General features: G+C 42.3%; 1 protein-coding gene across 5 annotated transcripts in view; it reads left to right on the top strand.

Moving 5' to 3' along the window:
• Positions 1-20,621, top strand: part of LOC140465922 (corticotropin-releasing factor receptor 1-like) — a 345,472-nt gene that overhangs the window by 11,884 nt on the left and 312,967 nt on the right. Inside the window, exon 2 of one of the 5 annotated variants that reach the window (XM_072561876.1) lies at positions 11,735-11,778. The exons of the other annotated variants lie outside the window; for them this stretch is intronic. The gene's annotated coding sequence lies outside the window, so the exon portion shown is untranslated. The remainder of the gene's footprint in view (positions 1-11,734; positions 11,779-20,621) is intronic. 5 annotated transcript variants of the gene reach the window in all.

Raw genomic sequence — 20,621 nt, 5'->3', positions numbered from 1 at the left:
TTTTTTTGTCATCCTTTTTATGTCATTGAATCCCTACGGTGTGGAAACAGGCCATTTGGCCCAACAAGACACCCAGACCCTTTCCCCTACCCTCTTACTCTGCATTTCTCCTGACCAATGCACCTAACGTACACATCCCTGAACACTATGGGCAATTTAACGTTGTCAATTCACCTAACCTGCACATCTTTGGACTGTGGGAGCACCCAGAGAAAATTCATGCTGACACGGGGAGAATGTGCAAACTCCACACAGACAGTCACTCAAGGCTGGAATCGAACCCAGGTCCCTGGTGCTGTGAAGCAGCAGTGCTAACCACTGAACCCATGGGACCTATCTCCTCCCCTTAGTGACTTGCCACTGACCTTTTGGAATTCCATGCTGTCCTCCTGTTTACAATTCTTCCAGGTCTCATGTCATCTCCCTTTAAATTGTCCTCGAAACCCTCATTTTTTCCTTTCTCTTGTTCAGATGGATACTGTAGAAGAAGACTTTGTTTGAAGAATTATAAGTCAAAATGGTGTGCCGTGTCATTAATGATGGTACCCAGACATTTTAAATATAATTGACCTCTGAGTGATCCTCAATACAGTTGAGTTTAGTGAATTCTTCAAATATGTAACTTTGAAGTCCTCGATCAATAGGAATTAAGACAGTATCAGATCAAGATATAATCTCAGCACTTCAGAGGATCTTTTGCACATAACATGGCAATAAAATGGCCCCTTCTCTTTCTGGTTTGTCATTTTCAATGGTAATAGCTCTCTACTTTTTGTCTGTCTCCCTTTCATTCTTGTTGTCACTCACTTAGTATCTTTGCTCAATAGAATTCAGATGTTTGCAGGCAGTGAAGGGAAATTTAACCTTGAGACCTGGTGATGAGAAGGGATCCACCTCAGGAAAACTGGAGACTGACATGAAAACTAGTCCCAAAATAATACATGATCTGTAAGGTAGAGTCATTTCAGGTACTGGACAGGAATAGTCCAATAGGAGCCTTCCCAATGGTGAGGGATACTTACTTGGATAAGATAGTGGTGGGTGAAATTGAGAATGCAGTTTGATTAAAATTGAGTTTGTGGCTGGAAAGTCAATAGATAATCTTTCCATTGCATCATCAACTGAGGTTCTATTTGCCCATTTAAATGTAGCCTCATCCCTTAAGTGGTATTCTGAACTTATCTCTGGTTTTGCTCAGGAACTGAGGGACCACAGAAGGAGCATTCATATCACAACTTTATGCCACCCAGGCCTCCCAGTATGAGAATGCAGTTTGATGTCACAGTCAAAACAAGACCAACTTGTCTTCATAGCAGATTCACAAAGTTCATTCGATAAATACTTGGGTGTATTTTAATCTCATGAGAGTGGTTAGGGTTGACCTGTACCCAAATAGTGTTTTGAACAAGAAGAGACATACATCCTTAGAAGACTTGACTCCAAGGGTGGACACTGAAAGAATGTTTCCCCTTGTGGGGGAGTCTAGAACAAGAGAACAAAGTTTAAAAATAAGGGATCACCAAGTTGAGGAGAATTTTCTTCTGAGAGTCATGACTTTTGTCAAGACCTCATTAGAGGACAGTGAAAGCTGGACTATTGACTATTTTAGGCCTGACTCTGAAATTTTGGGAGATAGGTGAAAATGTGGAGTTGAGACCACAATCAGATCAGCCATGATCTTATGGAATGCGAGAGCAAATTACAGGAGCTGAATGGGGGACTCCTGCTCCAAATTAGAATGTTCTTATGTTCCTGTCATGGCTGGCATTGATATCAGATGCTTGGGCTTCTTTTAGGCTATTGATCATCCTGTTGACTATTATCTTTGATAGCATTTAAGGTCTTTTGACATGAAGGAGCATTTCCTATCTTATATTTGCACAAGAAGCATTGACCTCGAAGCCCAGGTTAAAGTCCTACATGCTCCAGAAGTGTGTCATGATGTGTTTGAAGAAGTTGCTTAAAGCAAATTTGGTGCTAGAGAGAGAGAGAGAGAGAGAGAAAGAGCGAGACAGAGAGAGAGAGAAAGAGAGAGAACTCACAATCAGAATAGAAGTGCAATTTTCATTTGAATTGTAGTTGCTGTTGATACATTTTTCATGTCAAAACATTGATGTCCTTAATATCCAGCTTATGAGAATCAGTCAGTGTAATGTATATAAGGCCCAAACAAAGTTTCTCAGATGCTTTACTTACAACAAGCTGAATATTGTGATTGGCAACCTATAATCCCATGACTTCTGCCACCTAGAAGGATGAGGGCAGTAATTACTTGGGAACACCATCAGTTACAAGTTGCCCCGTAAGCCAAACAGCATTCTAACTTGGAACTATATTACAGTCACTTCACTGTTACTCCATCAAAAAGCTGGATTTTCTTTCCTCAAAGCACTGTGATTTACCTATGGATTGCAGTGGTTCAAGAAGGCTGCTCACTACCATCCTCTTGAGCAACAAATGCTGGTTTAGCCAGGAGCATTCTCACCCCATGAACAAATGTTAAAAAAAAGAAGTTATCGCACACGATAGAGACCACTAAGTAAAGAGAGTTAGTTGAAAGCTGCCCAGAGACAAGTCAACTGTTTCCCGTTCATGAAGCTGGATTCGGGTTTCATGTCTGTAGTTTCAGAACTGAATGATGTGAGGAGATTGTGATTGAACATATCCTAAACATCTAACAACATTCAACGGGCATATGAATGAGTTGTTCATGTTTTGCCTATGTTAAAATTTCAAAAAGAGAAAATGAAGAGATTCTTGACTGACCTGGGTATTGCAACCAGAGCCATACTCCTTTCATCTGAAAACTACTTTTCTCCTCTGAAAATCCTCTCAAAATAATATTCCAGAGGCTACTGGACAATTGAGCTCCCTCTGATCAACTCAGCATGTAAAGACCTCTCTGGAGAGTTTTCTGACTGTTTCCAGACAGATCCATTTGAAAAGAGTTCTCTGGAAACATGGAGAAAAGTTTGTTGATGCTACATCAGGTATGAGTTAAACAAAGTGACAGGAATGAATTGATTAGACAGATATTTCACATATCAGCACAAAAAGATAGAAGTCAGGGAATGAAGTCACAAAAGCTGAACCTCGACAATGTCACCCAAAAAATCCTTCTGAACAGCTATAAGGGGCCTATATCATTATCTTGGCAAAGCAAAATACTCACAAACAAATCATAATGTATGATTTAGATATTTTCTAATCGGTATATTCAGAGATGTTACTATACACCACTGGAGGAGGTGAGACTTGAACCAAGAACTCCTGGTCCAGAGGTATCAAAGTAATGAAAAACAACAAAGCAGCTCAACTTGACAATGCTTTACATGAATAAATTTTGGACCTGTGGCTTTTCTATGTTTCGATGTGTCCTATTCCCCATTATACAATGAAATGATGGATATGAGGAAGAATAGAGACAATCCTGAAGTCAGGCTCAAAGCAGCACAGGCTCACTTCCTGGCTATTAGAGTCATAAAGTTATAGAGATGTACAGCATGGAAACAGACCCTTCGGTCCAACCCATCCATGCTGACCACATATCCCAACCCAATCTAGTCTCACCTGCCAGCACCCGGCCCATATCCTTCCTATTCATACATCCATCCAAATGTTGCAATTGTACCAGCCTCCACCACTTCCTCTGGCAGCTCATTCCATACATGTACCACCCTCTGCGTGAAAAGGTTGCCCCTTAGGTCTCTTTTACATCTTTCCCCTCTCACCCTAAACTGCCCTGTAGTTCAGGACTCCCCATCCCCAGGGAAAAGACTTTGCCTATTTATCTTATCTATGTCCCTCATAATTTTGTAAACCTCGATAAGGTCACCCCTCAGCCTCTGACGTTTCAGGGAAAACAGCCCCAGCTTGTTCAGCCTCTCCCTGTAGCTCAGATCCTCCAAAACTGGCAACATCCTTATCAATCTTTTCTGAACCTTTTCAAGTTTCACAACATCTTTCCAATGGGAAGGAGACCAGAATTGCACGCAATATTCCAACAGTGGCCTAACCAATGTTCTGTACAGTCGCAACATGACCTCCCAACTGCTGTACTCAATACTCTGACCAATAAAGGAAAGCATACCAAACGCCTTCTTCACTATCCTATCTACCTGCGACTCCACTTTCAAAGAGCTATGATAATGCACTCCAAGGTGTCTTTGTTCAGCAACACTCTCCAGGACCTTACCATTAAGTGTATAAGTCCTGCTAAGATTTGCTTTCCCAAAATGCAGCACCTCGCATTTATCTGAATTAAACTCCATCTGCCCCTTCTCAGCCCATTGGTCCATCTGGTCCAGATCCTGTTGTAATCTGAGGTAACCCTCTTCGCTGTCCACTACACCTCCAATTTTGGTGTCATCTGCAAACTTACGAACTGTACCTCTTATGCTAGCATCCAAATCATTTATGTAAATGACAAAATGTAGAGGACCCAGCACCAATCCTTGTGGCATTCCACTGGTCACAGGCCTCCAGTCTGAAAAACAACCCTCCACTGCCCTCTGTCTTCTACCTTTGAGCCAGTTCTGTATCCAAGTGGCTAGTTTTCCCTGTAATCCATGAGATCTAACCTTGCTAATCAGCCTCCCATGGTGAACCTTGTCAAGAGCTTTACTGAAGTCCATATAGATCACATCAACTGCTCTGCCCTCATCAATCCTCTTTGTTACTTCTTCTAAAAACTCACTCAAGTTTGTGAGACATGATTTCCCATGTACAAAGCCATGTTGACTATCCCTAATCAGTCCTTGCCTTTCCAAATACACGTACTTCCTGTCCCTCAGGATTCCCTCAAACAACTTGCTCACCACTGAGGTCAGGGTCACCGGTCTATAGTTCCCTGGCTTGTCTTTACCGCCCTTCTTAAACAGTGGCACCACATTTACTAACCTCCAGTTTTCCGGCACCTCACCTGTGACTATTGATGATACAAATATCTCAGCAAGAGGCCCAGCTTCCCACAGAGTTCTCAGGTACACCTGATCAGGTCCTGGAGTTTTATCCACCTTTACCCGTTTCAAGACATCTAGCACTTCCTCCTCTGTGATCTGGGCATTTTGCAAGATGTCACCATCTATTTCTCTACTGTTTATATCTTCTATATCCTTTTCCACAGTAAATACTGATGCAAAATATTCATTTAGTATCTCCCCCATTTTCTGTGGCTCCACACAAAGGCCGCCTTGCTGAACTTTAAAGGGCCCTATTCTCTCCCTCGTTACCCTTTTGTCTTTAATACATTTGTAAAAACCCTTTGGATTCTCCTTAATTCTATTTGCTAAAGCTATTTCATGTCCCCTTTTTGCCCTCCTAATTTCCCTCTTAAGTATACTCCTACTGCCTTTATACTCATCTAAGGATTCACTCAATCTATCCTGTCTATAACTGACATATGCTTCCTTCTTTTCTTAACAAAACCCTCAATTTCTTTCGTCATCCAGCATTCCTTATACCTATCAGCCTTTCCCTTCACCCTGACAGGAATATACTTTCTCTGGATTCTTGTTATCTAATTTCTGAAGGTTTCCCATTTTCCAGCCATCCCTTTACCTGCAAACATCTGCTTCCAATCAGCTTTCGGAAGTTCTTACCTAATACCATCAAAATTGGCCTTTCTCCAATTTAGGACTTCAACTTTTAAATCTGGTCTATCCTTTTCCATCACTATTTTAAAAAAAATAGAATTATGGTCGCTGGCCCCAAAGTGCTCCTCCACAGATACCTCAGTCACCTGCCCTGCCTTATTTCCCAAGAGTAGGTCATGTGTTGCACCTTCTCCAGTAGGTACATCCACATACTGAATCAGAAAATTGTCTTGTACGCACTTAAGAAATTCCTCTCCATCGAAACTGTACAAAGCTCTGGTACGGCCACACTTGGAGTATTGTGTACAGTTCTGGTCACCGCATTATAAGACCATAAGACATAGGAGTGGAAGTAAGGCCATTCGGCCCATCAAGTCCACTCTGCCATTCAATCATGGCTGATGCGCATTTCAGCTCCACTTACCAGCATTCTCCCCGTAGCCCTTAATTCCTCTAGAAGGATGTGGAAGCTTTAGAAAAGGGTGCAGAGGAGATTTACTAGGATGTTGCCTGGTATGGAAGGAAGGTCTTACGAGGAAAGGCTGAGGGCCTTGAGGCTGTTCTCGTTAGAGAGAAGAAGGTTGAGAGGTGACTTAATCGAGACATACAAGATAATCAGAGGGTTAGATAGGGTGGACAGGGAGAGCCTTTTTCCAAGTATGGGGACGGCTAACACGAGGGGACAGAACTTTAAAGTGAAGGGAGATAGGTATAAGACAGATGTCAGAGGTAGTTTTTTTCCTCAGAGACTAGTAAGGGTAAGGAATGCTTTGCCTGCAACGGTAGTAGATTCGCCAAGTTTAAGTGCATTTAAGTCGTCATTGGACAGGCATATGGACATACATGGAATAGCATAGGTGGGATGGGCTTCAGATCAGTATGACAGGGTGGCGCAACATCAAGGGCCGAAGGGCCTCTACTGCACCGTAATGTTCTATGTTCTATGTTCTATAAACCCTTAACACTATGGCAGTCCCAGTCGATGTTTGGAAAGTTAAAATCCCCTACCATAACTACCCTATTATTCTTACAGATTGCTGAGATCCCCTTTACAAGTTTGTTTCTCAATTTCCCTCTGACTATTAGGGGGTCTATAATACAACCCCAGTAAGGTGATCATCCCTTTCATATTTCTCAGTTCCACCCAAATAACTTCCCTGGATGTATTTCCGGGAATATCCTCCCTCAGCACAGCTGTAATGCTATCCTTTATCAAAAATGCCACTCCCCCTCCTCTCTTGCCTCCCTTTCTATCCTTCCTGTAGCATTTGTATCCTGGAACATTAAGCTGCCAGTCCTGCCCATCCCTGAGCCATGTTTCTGTAATTGCTATGATATCCCAGTCCCATGTTCCTAACCATGCCCTGAGTTCATCTGCCTTCCTGGTTAGGCCTCTTGCATTGAAATAAATGCAGTTTAATTTATTAGTCCTACCTTGTCCCTACTTGCCCTGACTGTTTGTCTCACTTCTGTTCTCAATTGTACCAGTCTCAGACTGATCTCTTTCCTCACTATCTCCCTGGGTTCCACCCCCCCACCTTCCTAGTTTAACTCCTCCCAAGTAGTTCTAGCAAATTTCCCTGCCAGTATATTAATCCCCTTCCAATTTAGATGCAATCTGTCCTTCTTATACAGGTCACTTCTACCCCAAAAGTGATCCAAAAATGTGAATCCTTCTCCCATACACCAGCTCCTCAGCCATGCATTCATCTGCTCTGTCCTCCTATTCCTGCCCTCACTAGCTCGTAGCACTGGGAGTAATCCAGCTATTACTACCCTTGAGGACCTCCTTTTTAAATTTCTGCCTAACTCTGTAATCTCCCTTCAGAGTCTCAACCTTTTCCCTTCCTATACCGTTGGTTCCAATGTGGACAAGGGCCTTTCTACAACAACACTTTACTTGAGAGCCTTGTCCTTAACCAGGTGGAACCCTTTGTAGATGAATAAGTCAGCCCTGAAGAAATGACGTTCTAATCATGGAAATGCTGCATGTGCTTGCTCCTAAATCTCAGTGTGCTGAGAATGGTCACAAAACAGAACTAATTACACGCACAGGAATTTATCTACTGTGTATGACATAATAATTGGGTTTCTTGCATAAAAGTTACTCCATATAACCTGCAATATCAGATTGAGCTGATAAATTTGATTAACAGATGGTACATAGGCAGAACAGATGGTGCAGGCAGGAAAAAGGTTTACCTCAAGGTAGTGTTTTTACAGTCAATATTTATGCCAAAGACTAGCCCACCAGAAGTTTTCTCTACACTGATGATTTGTTTATTTTAGGATTACTCGTTAGACATAATAAAGAAGTCCTTTGCCAGTGTGCTAGTGAGCTAACTGCAGTAGATACTTTGTTATTAGTTTGTAGGTCAACTCTGAAACATACTGAAATCTTTTCATCCTAGCAATAAAGATGCAAAGGGAGAACTTAATATATTTTGGCATAGCAGAACAATAGACATTTGCCCTGGCCCTATGTTATTCAGTAGCTAGATGGGTGTCTTATTTAGGAAAGTTGTCACATTCCAAGATATTGAATGCAATCCTCAACAGAATTGTCACTGGTTGCCAGAAATCTATGAAACTGACTGATCAAAACTAGTAGCTGATGTTGTTCCATCATTTATAAGGAGGTAGGTTACATCATAGTGAGTCATAGAGTCAGACAGCATAGAAGGATGCCCTTCAGCCCACTAAACTACAGTAATTCCATTTACCTGCACTTGGTGCATAGCCTACTGTGCCCTGGAATTTTAAGTACTCATTTAGATGCTTCTTAAAAGTTATGAGAGTAATTGCGTCCACCACTCTCTCAGGCAACACATTTCATACTATCTCCCTCTGGATGAAAAAATTTTTCTGCAGATCTCCTGTAAATCACATACCTCCAAACTTAAACATATGCACTCTGCCCTTAGACACATCTATCACAGGGAAAGATTCTCACAATATACTCTGACTATGCCTCTCATAATTTTCTATCCCTCACTCAGATTCCCCCCTCAACTTCCTCTGTTTCAGGGAAAATAAACCCAGCCTATTCAGTGTCTCCTCTGAACTGACACTTTACATCCCAGCCATAAGCTGGTGGATCCCCTCTATATCTTTTCCAGTGCAATTACATCCTTCCATTGGTGTGGCGACCAGAATGCACACAGTTAAAAATCACACAACACCAGGTTATAGTCTAACAACAAAATTCTGTTTCAATTGTGTCTTCCACAACCACCTGATGAAGGAGCGGTGCTCCAAAAACTAATGCTTCCAGTTAAACCTGTTGGACTATAACCTGGTGTTGTGTGATTTTTAGCTTTGTACACCCCAGTCCAACACCAGCATCTCCAAATCAAGAATGCACACAGTATTCCATTTGTGACCCAATAAATGTTTTAGAGTCATACAGACCTACAACACAGAGACTTCGGCCCAACCTGGTCCATGCTGACCAATATGCCCATCCACGCTAACTCCATTTTCCTGCACTTGGCCCATATCCTTCTGAACTCTTCCTATCCATGTATTTGTCCAAATGCCTTATAAATGTTGTTAACGTACCTGCTTCAACCACTTCTTCTGGCAGCTCATTCCATATGCGTGGCACCCTCTGTGTAAAAATCTTGCCCCTCTGGTTCCCTCTTATACTTTCCCCTCAAACCATAAACTGATGCCCTCTAGTCCTCAATTCCCCAATCCTGGCAAAAAGACTGATTGCACTCACCTTATCCATTCCTGTCATGATCTCATGCACTTCTGTAAGATCTCCCCTCAGTCTCCTACGCTCTAAAGAAAAAAGTCTAGCTTGTACAACCTTTCCCTATAACTCAGACCATTGAGTCCAGGCAACATCCTTGTAAATTTCTTCTGCACTCTTTCCAGTACAGCACTCTTTGCTTCTGATAGCAAGGTGACCAAAACTGAACACAACACTCTAATGTGGCCTCACTAACATCCAGTACAACTGCAACATAACTTCCCAACTTCTATACTCAATGCCCTGACTGATGAGGGCCAGTGAGCCAAAAGCCTTCTTCAACACCCTGTCTACCTATGACTCCACTTTCAGAATACTATATACCTGAACTCCAAGATCCCTTTGTTCCACTACATTCCTTAAGGGCCTATCATGGACCACAAAACTCCAACCTTGATTTGACTTTCCAAAATGCAAGCCCTCACACTTATCTATATTAAATTCCATTTGCCATTTCTTGGCCCACTTCCCCAGCTGATTGAGGTCCTGCTGTAATGTCTGATAACCTTGCTTACTGTCCACAATACCATCTATTTTAGCTTCATCTGCAAACTTACTAATCATGCCTTGTACATTTTCATCCAAATCATTGATATAGAAAATAAACAACAATAGGGCCAGGGCCAACCCCTGAGGCACTCCACTAATCATAGGCCTCCAGTCCGACCTTGTAAAGTTAGAAACAAAAATTCCTTGTATCTGTATTCTACACCCTGACAAATGAGGACAAACCACCCTGTCCACTTCTGCTGATACCTTCAAGAGTCAATGGACTTAATAAACAAGGTTTCATTCCTCAGTACTCCCTTGGGATTTACCATTCATTGTGTAAAGTGTTTCCTTATTCTATCTTCCAAAATGCATCACCTCACACTTAGCAGGATTAAATTCCATCTGCCATTGTTCTGTCCAATTTACCAGTTGATTCATGTCGGAATGTCACCCAATACCATCCTTCTCACTGTCACTAACACCACCTGTTGAATGAACAGAGCAAACCAGTGACTCTTTCAGAAAGAGTCAATGAGAAACAACCTGATTGCAGGGACAGCTTCCAACATACTGTGCAGCCCCTACCCAGTAACCACCTGGACTGCTAACCTATTGATTGGTCAACAGATCTACACGTGGAGGCACATGAGCTATGGTATGGCCCTTCCTTTCAAGAGTCAGTGAAAGTCAACCTATGTGACTGTGTCTCAACTGTATTAGGACAGGTGTTGGCTGCTGCAAAGCCCTAATGCATATAAAATATAGAACATTACAGCACAGTACAGGCCCTTCAGATCTTGATGTTGCACCAACCTGTGAAATCAATCTGAAGTCTATCTATCCTACACTAATCCATTCTCATCCATATGTCTATCCAATGACTATTTAAACGCCTTTAACATCGACGAGTCAACTACTGTTGCAGGCAGTGCGTTCCATGCACCAACTACTCTCTGAGTAGAGAAACTACCTCTGACATCTGTCCTATATCTATCACCCCTTAATTTAAAGCTGTGCTCCCTCATGCTGGCCATCACCATCCGAGGAAAAAGGCACTCCCTGTCCAGCATCTCTAATCCTCTGATTATCTTATGTCTCAATTACGTCACCTCTCAACTTCTTCTCTCTAATGAAAACAGCTTCAAGTCCCACAGCCTTTCCTCCTAAAACCTTCCCTCCATACCAGGCAACATCCTGGTAAATCTCCTCTGAACTCTTTCCAAAGCTTCCACATCCTTCCTATAATGCAGTGACCAGAACTGTACACAATACTCCAAGTACCGCCACACCAGATATTTGTACAGCTGCAGCATGATCTCATGATTCTGAAACTCAATTCTTCTTCTAATAAAAGCTAACACACTGTATGCCTTCTTAACAACCCTATCAACCTGGGTGGCAACTTTCAGGGATCTATGTACCTGGACACCAAAATCTGTCTGCTCATCTACACTGCCAAGAATTGTACCATTAGCCCAGTACTCTGCATTCCTGTTACTCCTTCCAAACTGAGTCACTTCACACTTTTCCACATTAAACTCCATTTGTCACCTCTCAGCCCAGCTTTGCAGCTTATCTATGTCTCTCTATAACCTACAACGTCCTTCATCACTATCCACAACTCTACTGACCTTAGTGTCATTTGTGAATTTACTAACCCATCCTTCTATGCCCTCATCCAGATCATTTATGGTGTTGGAGACAGTGAAGAGGATGGTATCGGGTGACATTCTGACATTAATCAAATGACAAACAACAGTGGACCCAAAAATGATCTTTGCAGTACCCATTGGTAACTGAAGTGGGAAATCAGCCAAACAAATTCTGTCAACTGTGACTGCAGAAAGGCATTAAACAATGAAAGCTCTTCAGACATACTTTCTATTTTCAGAGCATGCACCTCTTCAATACTTCAGACAGAGCCTTCACGCACTGGTAGGTGTACCAACATGGCAAATAAAAGATAAGGAATTCCCTCCTTCACCTGTTCCATCACTCACAGGTAAATAATTGTAACTCAATATTGGAATTATTTTCACACAAACACTTAGTGAATGAAAAACACAAACTGTTCCAAAAACCTAACAACAGGAAACACCAACAAAGCCAGTAGGAAAGATGTAAATGTTGTTGATTGGTCACAAGAAGACAATATCAATCCATGACAATGTCAAAACTTCCATCTGTGAGGATTTGGCAACAGTGAATGTGTTGATCCTAATAAGATCAGACTGTCATAGCAACTTGTCACCTGCGGTTTGGGCATTACCACAGCCCAATGTGTTCATAGCTTGATAACAGGCATATCCCAGCTGCCTTTACACTCCTACCTATGCTACCAAAACAATGCTCCAAATCTGACACCAATCTCTCAAGTAAACCATTGTCAAGTAATACTGAATTGCTGATGAGCTTTGAGTCTATGCAATAGAATAAAGCCAGGCCTGTCCAATTAAAGCACTGGACACCTCTCATGAATGTGCCCGAATCTCTGTCCTTCACACATGGAAAATTATAGACAATTTCACTCACTTGACCTGCATTTGAAACTTATGATCTCAATTCTGCAAATAAGGGAGTCCCACCCGAAGAAAGGTTAGTCACCTTCAGGATTCATATGCTAAGTGATTTTATTAGAACCTCTCAAATTATGTGCAGGTATCCCTCTCAATGTGGTAGTCTGAATAGATGACTACTGGGATTGATGATACCCGGAAGGAGTGCAGTCCAGACTTTGTTGCCAATTGGCAAATGACTGTAGAGGAAGAAACAGCAACATGTAGAGATGCAGTTATTAAATGAGATTCAATTGATTCTATTAGGACAGATAGGACCAGTCATTGTGAGGCAATCATACTGAATTGTCTCCATGGTCCCAGGTTAATGGCATATGGAGGAGGTTCCAAATATTCTGCAGGGGCAGGGAATGAGTTAGAAGTTTCAGGTATTCATAGTACTATGTATAGAAAAAGCAGATATTGGAGTTCTATAGTCAGATTTTCAGATGCATGGATGGAAGTTCAAACGTAGCATCTCAAAATGCCACACACTATCCAGATTAGAAATAGGAATATGAGGTAGATGAATGTGTGACTTGAGGCAATAGTACAGTAGGGAATGCTTTAGATTCTTGGAGCACTGCTACTGGATCTCTTCAAAGAGATAGCATCTCTTTAAAGATACCTTAGAAGGATAGGACCAATGGGACATGCATTAGTGTGTTCAGGAGGACTTAAGGCAAATTGTCAGGGGATGGGCACCAGCATATAGGAGGAGTAAATAAGGCATATAATTGTCTCAGCTCCAGAATATCTCTGCAGTTGCTCCTCAGGGTAGTGTCCTAGGCCCAAGCATCAAGGATCTTTCCTCCATCATAAGGTCAGAAGTGAGATGTTCGCTGATGACTGCACAATGTTCAGCATCATTCACAACTCCTGATACCAAAGCAACACATGTCCAACTGTAGCAAATCCTGGGCAATATCCCATGAATGAAGAATTAAAACCCAAGCAGTGACAATATCAGATGTCACAAGGGAATGAAACACTTCCATATTAGCATACTAACAAGTGCTGATAACAATAGGTTTATATTGCAGGTATGCAGACATACACAGTTGTGTACGAGGTTGGTAAACTATAGGTACAAACACTCCTGTATCATTATAATGCAATGGTTCTAATGGGTACATGACTTTAAAATGGCAAAGTTCAACAATTCCAATGGTTCTTGATTTTCAAGGGTGCAAACTGTTCCAAAAACCTAACAGGAAAAAAAAAATTGCTTAGAGAATCATTAGAGCTTTTACAGCAACGAGAAAGGCCCTTCAGTCCATCACATACACACCGGTCATCCAATATCCATCTACTCCAATCCCGTTTCCCAGCATTTGGTCCATAACCATGGGTCTCATGGTGTTTCAAATACTCATCTAAATGCTTCTTAATAGTCCTGAGGTTTCTCACCTCAACACCCTTTTAGGCAATGAGGTTTCAAACCTCAATACCCTTTGAGGCGATGAAGTCCCGACATCCACAACCTTCTGAGTAAAAGAAAATCTGAACTGCTGTCTGCACCTCCTGCTCCTTAGCTTAAAACTGTGCCCCTGGTTATTGCTCCCTCTCCAAAGGGGAAATATTTCTCCATATATGCTCTATCAATGTCACTCATAATTTTGTACATCTTTATTAGGTCACGTCCCAGCCTTCTCTACTCCGAGGATAACAGTCCCAGTATCAAGTCTCTCTGCATTGATGATTGAGGCAACTGACTGGTGAATCTCCTGTGCACCCTCTCCAGTGCAATCACATGCGCTATAGTATGGTGACCAGAACTACACACTGTACACTGCCTCTGATCTAATGTCTTAAATAGTTCCATCATAACCTCCTTGCTCTTGCATTCAATGCCTTGACAAATAAAGGAAAGTATCCGATATGCCTTCTCAACTGCCTTATCTACCTGTCCTGCTATCTTTAAGGATCTATAGTCATGCACACCAAGGTCACACTGATCTTCTGTAGTTTTAATCATGGAACCCCGACAGTGTAGAATCAGGCCATTTGGCTCAACAAGTCCACACCGACCCTCCGAAGAGTAACCCTATACAGACCCAATTCCCCTACCCTATTACTCTATATTTATGCCTAACTAATGCACCTAACCGACACATCCCTGATCATTACAGGCAATTTAGCATGGGCAATTCACCTAACCTGTGCATCTTTGGATTGTGGGAGGAAACCGGAGCACTCAGAGGAAACCCATGCAGACACGGGCAGAACGTACAAACTCCACACAGACAGTCGCTTGAGGCTGGAATTGAACCTTGATGCTGTGAGGTAGGTATGCTAACCATTGAGCCACCGTGCCACCCTAAGGGTCCTACCATTCATCATGTACTCCCTTGCCTGTTTGTCCTCTCAAAATGCATCACCTCACATTTCTCAGAATTAAATTCCATTTGTCACTCAGCCCATCTGACCAGCCTGTTTACATCATTGTCTGTTGTCTCAGGCTATCCTCTTCGATATTTACCGTACCACCAAATTTTGTGCTGACTTACTGTCATACTTCCTACATTCACATTTAAATCATTAAATATACAACAAGCAGCAAAGCAGCCAGCACTGACACAGGCTTCCAGTCACAAAACTACCCTCCTAACCGTCACACTCTGCTTCCTGTTAGTAAGTCAGCTTTTGGATTTCCAAATTGTCCTGGATCTGATGGGGTCTTAGCTCGTTAAGCAGTCTGCTTTGTGAGACCTTGTTAAATGTCTCCCTGAAGTCCATGTAGACTACACCAACTGCATTACCCTCGTCTAAGGTGACAGCCTAGTACTAATATCACTGCACTGTTAACCCAGACACACAGATAATATTCTTGGAGACCCAGGGTTTGAATCATGCCATGGAAGATGGCGAATTTGGATTAAATAAAGAATATCCAGAATTAAGAATCTAATGATGACCATGAAGTGATTGTTGGAAAAGATCCATGTCCTTTAAGGAAGGACATCCTTATCTGGTCTGGCCTATGTGTGATTCTAGACCCGCAGCAAGGTGGTTGACTATTTACTGCTCTTTGGGCAATTAGAGATCGGCAATAACTGCCATCCTGGAACAACGCCCTTATGTGAACAAATAATATCCAGAATGATCTCCCAGCCTCATGAAACTCAAGGTGAAGCCTGGTATAGACTAGAGCCAAGGCCCGATGTGAACTGGAGCCTAGGCCCAGTGTGGATTGGAGCCAAGGCCCGGTGTGGACTGGAGGCTAGGTGTCAGCATATCCAGGTTGGGAGACTGTGTTCTGAACTTCTAGTTCTGCAATGCCGGTCTTCTTTTTCTTTATTTTTCCCAGGTCTTGTCCCTGAAGAAGCTGTACCTAGGTATCTTTGTACCTAAGATGGTGTTGTAAATAGTGACTTCTAAACTTTTCATTGTACTCGTTTCAGTACATGTGGCAAAGAACAAAGACCAATACAGTATAGGAAGAGGCCATTTGGCCCTCCAATTTTGCGCCAACACATGTTGCGCTTCCATACTAAAACTGTCTTCCCTTACAAGATCCGTATCCCTTTATCCAGGTGCTTCTTGAATGCTGCCATTCTGTCTACTTCCAGCATTTCCTCTGGCAACACGTTCTGGACATTCACCACCCTTTGTGTGAAAAACATACCTCACACATCTCTTTTAAACTTCCACTTTCGCACCTTGAACCTGTGTCCCCTAGTAATGGACCCCTCCACCCTGGGAAATAGCCTCCATCCATGCCATTCTCAATCTTATAAGCTTCTATCAGGTCACCCCCTCAAGCTCCTGTGTTCCAGTGAAAACAAATCCAGCCTATCCAAACTTTCTTCATAGCTAAAATCCCCCGTACCAGGCAACATCCTAGTAAACCTTTTCTGTACTCTCTCCAAAGCACCCACATCCTTCTGCTAGTGTGGTGATCAGAATTGTGCACAATATTCCAAGTATGGCCTAGGTAAAGCTCTATGAAGCTCCAGCATAACTTGTCTATCCTTGCACTCAATGCCCCTTTCAATGAAGACAATAAAGCTAATTCTAATGCTGAAAGTCTACTCACTTAGTCACCTCCTCTAAAAGTTCAATCAAATTTGTTTGAAATGATCTCCCCTGATAAAGCCATATTGAATATTTTTGATGAATTCATGGCACTCCAAGAAAGATTAATTCTGATCCTCATAATTTTTTCCAATAATTTCCAGACTGATTCACTGTTTGATTCACTAACCTGGTTTATCCTTATTATCCTTCTTGAATAATGGTACCACTTTAGCTGTCCTCTGGTCCCTGTCCTGCGGCCAAGAATATTTGAAAATCAGTGTCAGGGGGCACTGCAATCTCCCACAGCAGCCTGAAATACATCTGAGCCTGAGGACTTATCCACTTTCAAGCAAGATAAAATCATGAAAACCTCCTCCCTCTCAATGCTAATTTGCTCCTGTTTATCACAGTCAGCCTCCATCTGAACTGCTGAGGAAGGGTCACTTAACCTGAAATGTTATCTCTCATCTCTCTCCACAGATGCTGCCCGATTTGCTTAGCTATTCCAGCAATTTCTATTTTTGTCTTTGATTTACAGCATCCACAGTTCTTTCAGTTTCCATTTGATTACAGCTGGAAAGCAAAAATGATCACATGATAAAGAGTTGGGGACTAGGAGGACTAGGCGGGCAGCATGGTGGCACAGTGGTTAGCACTGCTGCCTCACAGCGCCAGAGACCCGGGTTCAATTCCCGCCTCAGGCGACTGACTGTGTGGAGTTTGCACATTCTCCCCGTGTCTGTGTGGGTTTCCTCCGGGTGCTCTGGTTTCCTCCCACAGTCCAAAAATGTGCAGGTTAGGTGAATTGGCCACGCTAAATTGCCCGTAGTGTTAGATGCAGGGTAAATGTAGGGGAATGGGTATGGGTGGGTGTGCTTCGGCGGGTCGGTGTGGACTTGTTGGGCCGAAGGGCCTGTTTCCACACTGTAAGTAATCTAATCTATCTAAAAATTCCATAAGTCTTCAAACAGCAAGAGAGACAGAGAAGCAAATCTCCAGGGACATCATAGATGTGCGAGGAGTTTAGAGTGACGAAATTAATAATTACTTACCTAAGTATTGATTTTGAGAAGATTAGAGCAAAGGCAAAAGATGGGGAGAAATTTCTAAAATGTGTTCAGGGAACTTCCTTGGTCCAATTAGGAAGGAGGCTTTCTCGACAACACGGCTCCCTCTACAAAGCAGAGATCAAGGCCTTGCAATGTGATCACTTTGCAGTAGACACCCATTCTATCCACAAGATTTATTCCAGTCTTCTGGTTACTGTCCACTCCAGTATACCATCCTGCTCTCATGCTCACAGGTCCTAGTCCTGCTTGTGCAATGCATTGATGCTCAACACAAATTGGAGGAACAACTTTATTTTTAATTCATAGTTTTCAGGAGTCAGTACTAAGTTGAATAACTTCAAATCGTAAACTCTATCCTCTGATTTGATTGTCTTTCTCATAGTTTTGCTTTCAGTCACAGCCCATTTTGGTCAGCTATATATTCAGTTGCTACCTAAGACCTATTGATTGTCTACACATCACTACTCCCTTTCACTTTTGTTCTATGATCTGTTTGATCCCGATAACTCTTCCCTGAACTGCTCTTTTGTTCCACTTGCTTCTCCCCCACTTTTCGAATAGATAAATCCCATCACATTTCCACTTCTCTCTTCTGAAGAAAAGTCACATTGTATCTGTAAGACTATAAGTTAGAGGGGCAAAAATTGGCTATTTGGCCATTGGACTTTGCTCCACAATGCAGTAAGATCATGGCTGATCTGATCATCCACAATTCCACTTTGCTGCCTTTTCCCCATAACCCCTGATTTCCTTACTATTAAATATCTTTCTATCTTAGACTTGAATACAATTAATGATCCAACCTCTACAATGCTCTATGATAAAGAATCTCACAAATTCATCACCCACTGAGAGAAAGGATCTTCTTCATCTCTTTCTTAAATGGGTAATTCTTCTGAGATTATGCCCTGTTATATTCTGTCACACCCCCTAAGAATCTTATAAGTTTCAATAAGTTCGACTCTGATTCTTCTAAACATCAATGAATTCATGCCCAAACTACTCAACTTCTCCCCATAAGACAGTCTCTCTGTACCCAGGATCAGCCTAGTGAATTGGCTCTGGACTGCTTCCAAAGCGAGTATATCTTTCCTTAGATAAAAAGACGGGAACTGTTTGCACTACTGCAGCTGTGTCATACAGTCATACAACATAGAAATGGACCCTTTGGCCCACCATGCCTATAGCAACCAATAAACACCCAATTACGTTAATCCCATGTACCTGATCTTGCTCTAAAGCCTACTCTGCATTGGCATTTTAAATGCTCATCCAGAATCTTTATAAATGTTGTGAGAGTGGCTGCCTCCACTACCCTCTTAGGCAAATGCCATCTAATCCTTTCCTTATTACACTTCCTAAAAGGCATCATCTCACACTTATCAGGATTAACTTTCATTTGCCATTGCTCTGCCGAATGTACCAGCTGATCATTACTAGACTGTAGCCTGAGGCCATCCTTATCTCTGTCAATAACAAACTTAAATTTTCATGTCATCTGCAAACTTACACCTTCTACATTTGCATCCAAATCATTAATGTACATTATGAGTGGCATGGTGCCTCAGTGGTTAGTGCTGCTACCTCACAGCACAGAGAGCCAGGTTTGATTCTGTCCTCAGCCGACTGTCTGTGTGGAGTTTTCACCATCTCCCTGTGTCTCCATGGGTTTCCTTCAGGTGCTCCAGGTTTGTCCCACAGTCCGAAGATGTGCAGGTTAGTTAGAATCGCTGTACTAAATTGCCCATGGTGTCCAGGGATATCCAGGGATATTAGCCATAGGAAATGCATGGTTACAGGGATTGGGTGGTCTGAGTGTGATTGTGGTGCTGGAAAAACACAGCAGGTCAGGCAGCATCCGAGGAGCAGGAGAATCGACGTTTCGGGCATCATTCCTGATGAAGGGCTTATGCCTGAAACGTTGATTCTCCTGCTCCTCAGATGTTGCCTGACCTGTTGTACTTTTCCAGCCCCACACTCTCGACTTTGATCTCCAGCATCTGCAGTCCTCACTTTCTCTGGTCTGGGTGTGATGCTCTCCAGAGGGTTGGTGTGGACTGGATGGGACAAGTGGTCTGCTTCCATACTGTAGGGTTTCTATGATTCTATAACAAACTGCAAGGGTCTCTGCACCAAGAGTTGCAGTCTGACTAATGCCTTGTATAACTTGGCATGACCTCTCTATTGTTATACCCTATTCCCTTTGAAATAGACTTATCAATGCTGTCAAGCCTGCTGAGCTTCTGCAGCACATTTTGCTTTGATTTTTAAAAGGAGATACTGCTGGCCTGGTGTGGGGATGAGGTGGGAATGAATGAAGTATCTGTTGGGAGAACACTGGGGTAAGAGTGACCATCATGTCACGAGCTTTAAATTTGGCAGGTAAAAGGGCAGAACAATGTTTCAAAATTGTATAAATTCAATGGGATGATAGAGCGAGCCACTGTAATACTGTACCAAAGACTGACAGAAATGTTTTGACAGAATAACGGGTAATCTTTTAGGAGAAGACATTTCAGGGCCATGCTACATATATTCCAACAAGAGGGAGAACAGGGCAATCAAAAATAGGCCTCTTTGGATAATGAGGAAGATAAGAGACTACGATGAAGCAATAAAGAAGAATGTATCATATCAGATGAATTCCTCAAGCAGGAAGTAGGTGAAATGCAATTAGTTATAATGGGAGGTGAAAAGGAGACAAAGGGAGAGTTTGAGAATAGAACAACGTTAACAGAGAGAACCTAAAAATGTCCTCCGGCATGTAAATAGTCAGCAGGTAGTGATAGCAAAGTTCCAATTAGGGACATCTATGTTTTGCATTGGGCAAGGCTAGAATACTTAATGAGTTCTTTGCACTGGTGTCTACTAAACAAACAGATGGTGGTAAAATATTGATCGAAGCGGAGCCAGTAGAGATAATGGATGGCATGTAAAATGGACAGGCAGGATTCACTGGAGAGGTTAGCGATCTTAAAGTGAATAAGTTTCACGGTCTGAATTGCTTGCATCTAGGTTGCTAGGGAAGTGGGATTTAGATAGGGATTGGTATAATCATTTAATGTTTGCTCAACATAGAGAGGGTTCCTGAAGATTGGAGTATAATATTCTTAATCAAGGAAGGGTCTAACGA

Source organism: Chiloscyllium punctatum, chromosome 42 (assembly GCF_047496795.1).
Source record: "Chiloscyllium punctatum isolate Juve2018m chromosome 42, sChiPun1.3, whole genome shotgun sequence".
Taxonomy (NCBI): domain Eukaryota; kingdom Metazoa; phylum Chordata; class Chondrichthyes; order Orectolobiformes; family Hemiscylliidae; genus Chiloscyllium; species Chiloscyllium punctatum.
Note: the sequence above shows the minus strand (reverse complement) of the source record. Positions and strands in the feature narration are given on the sequence as shown.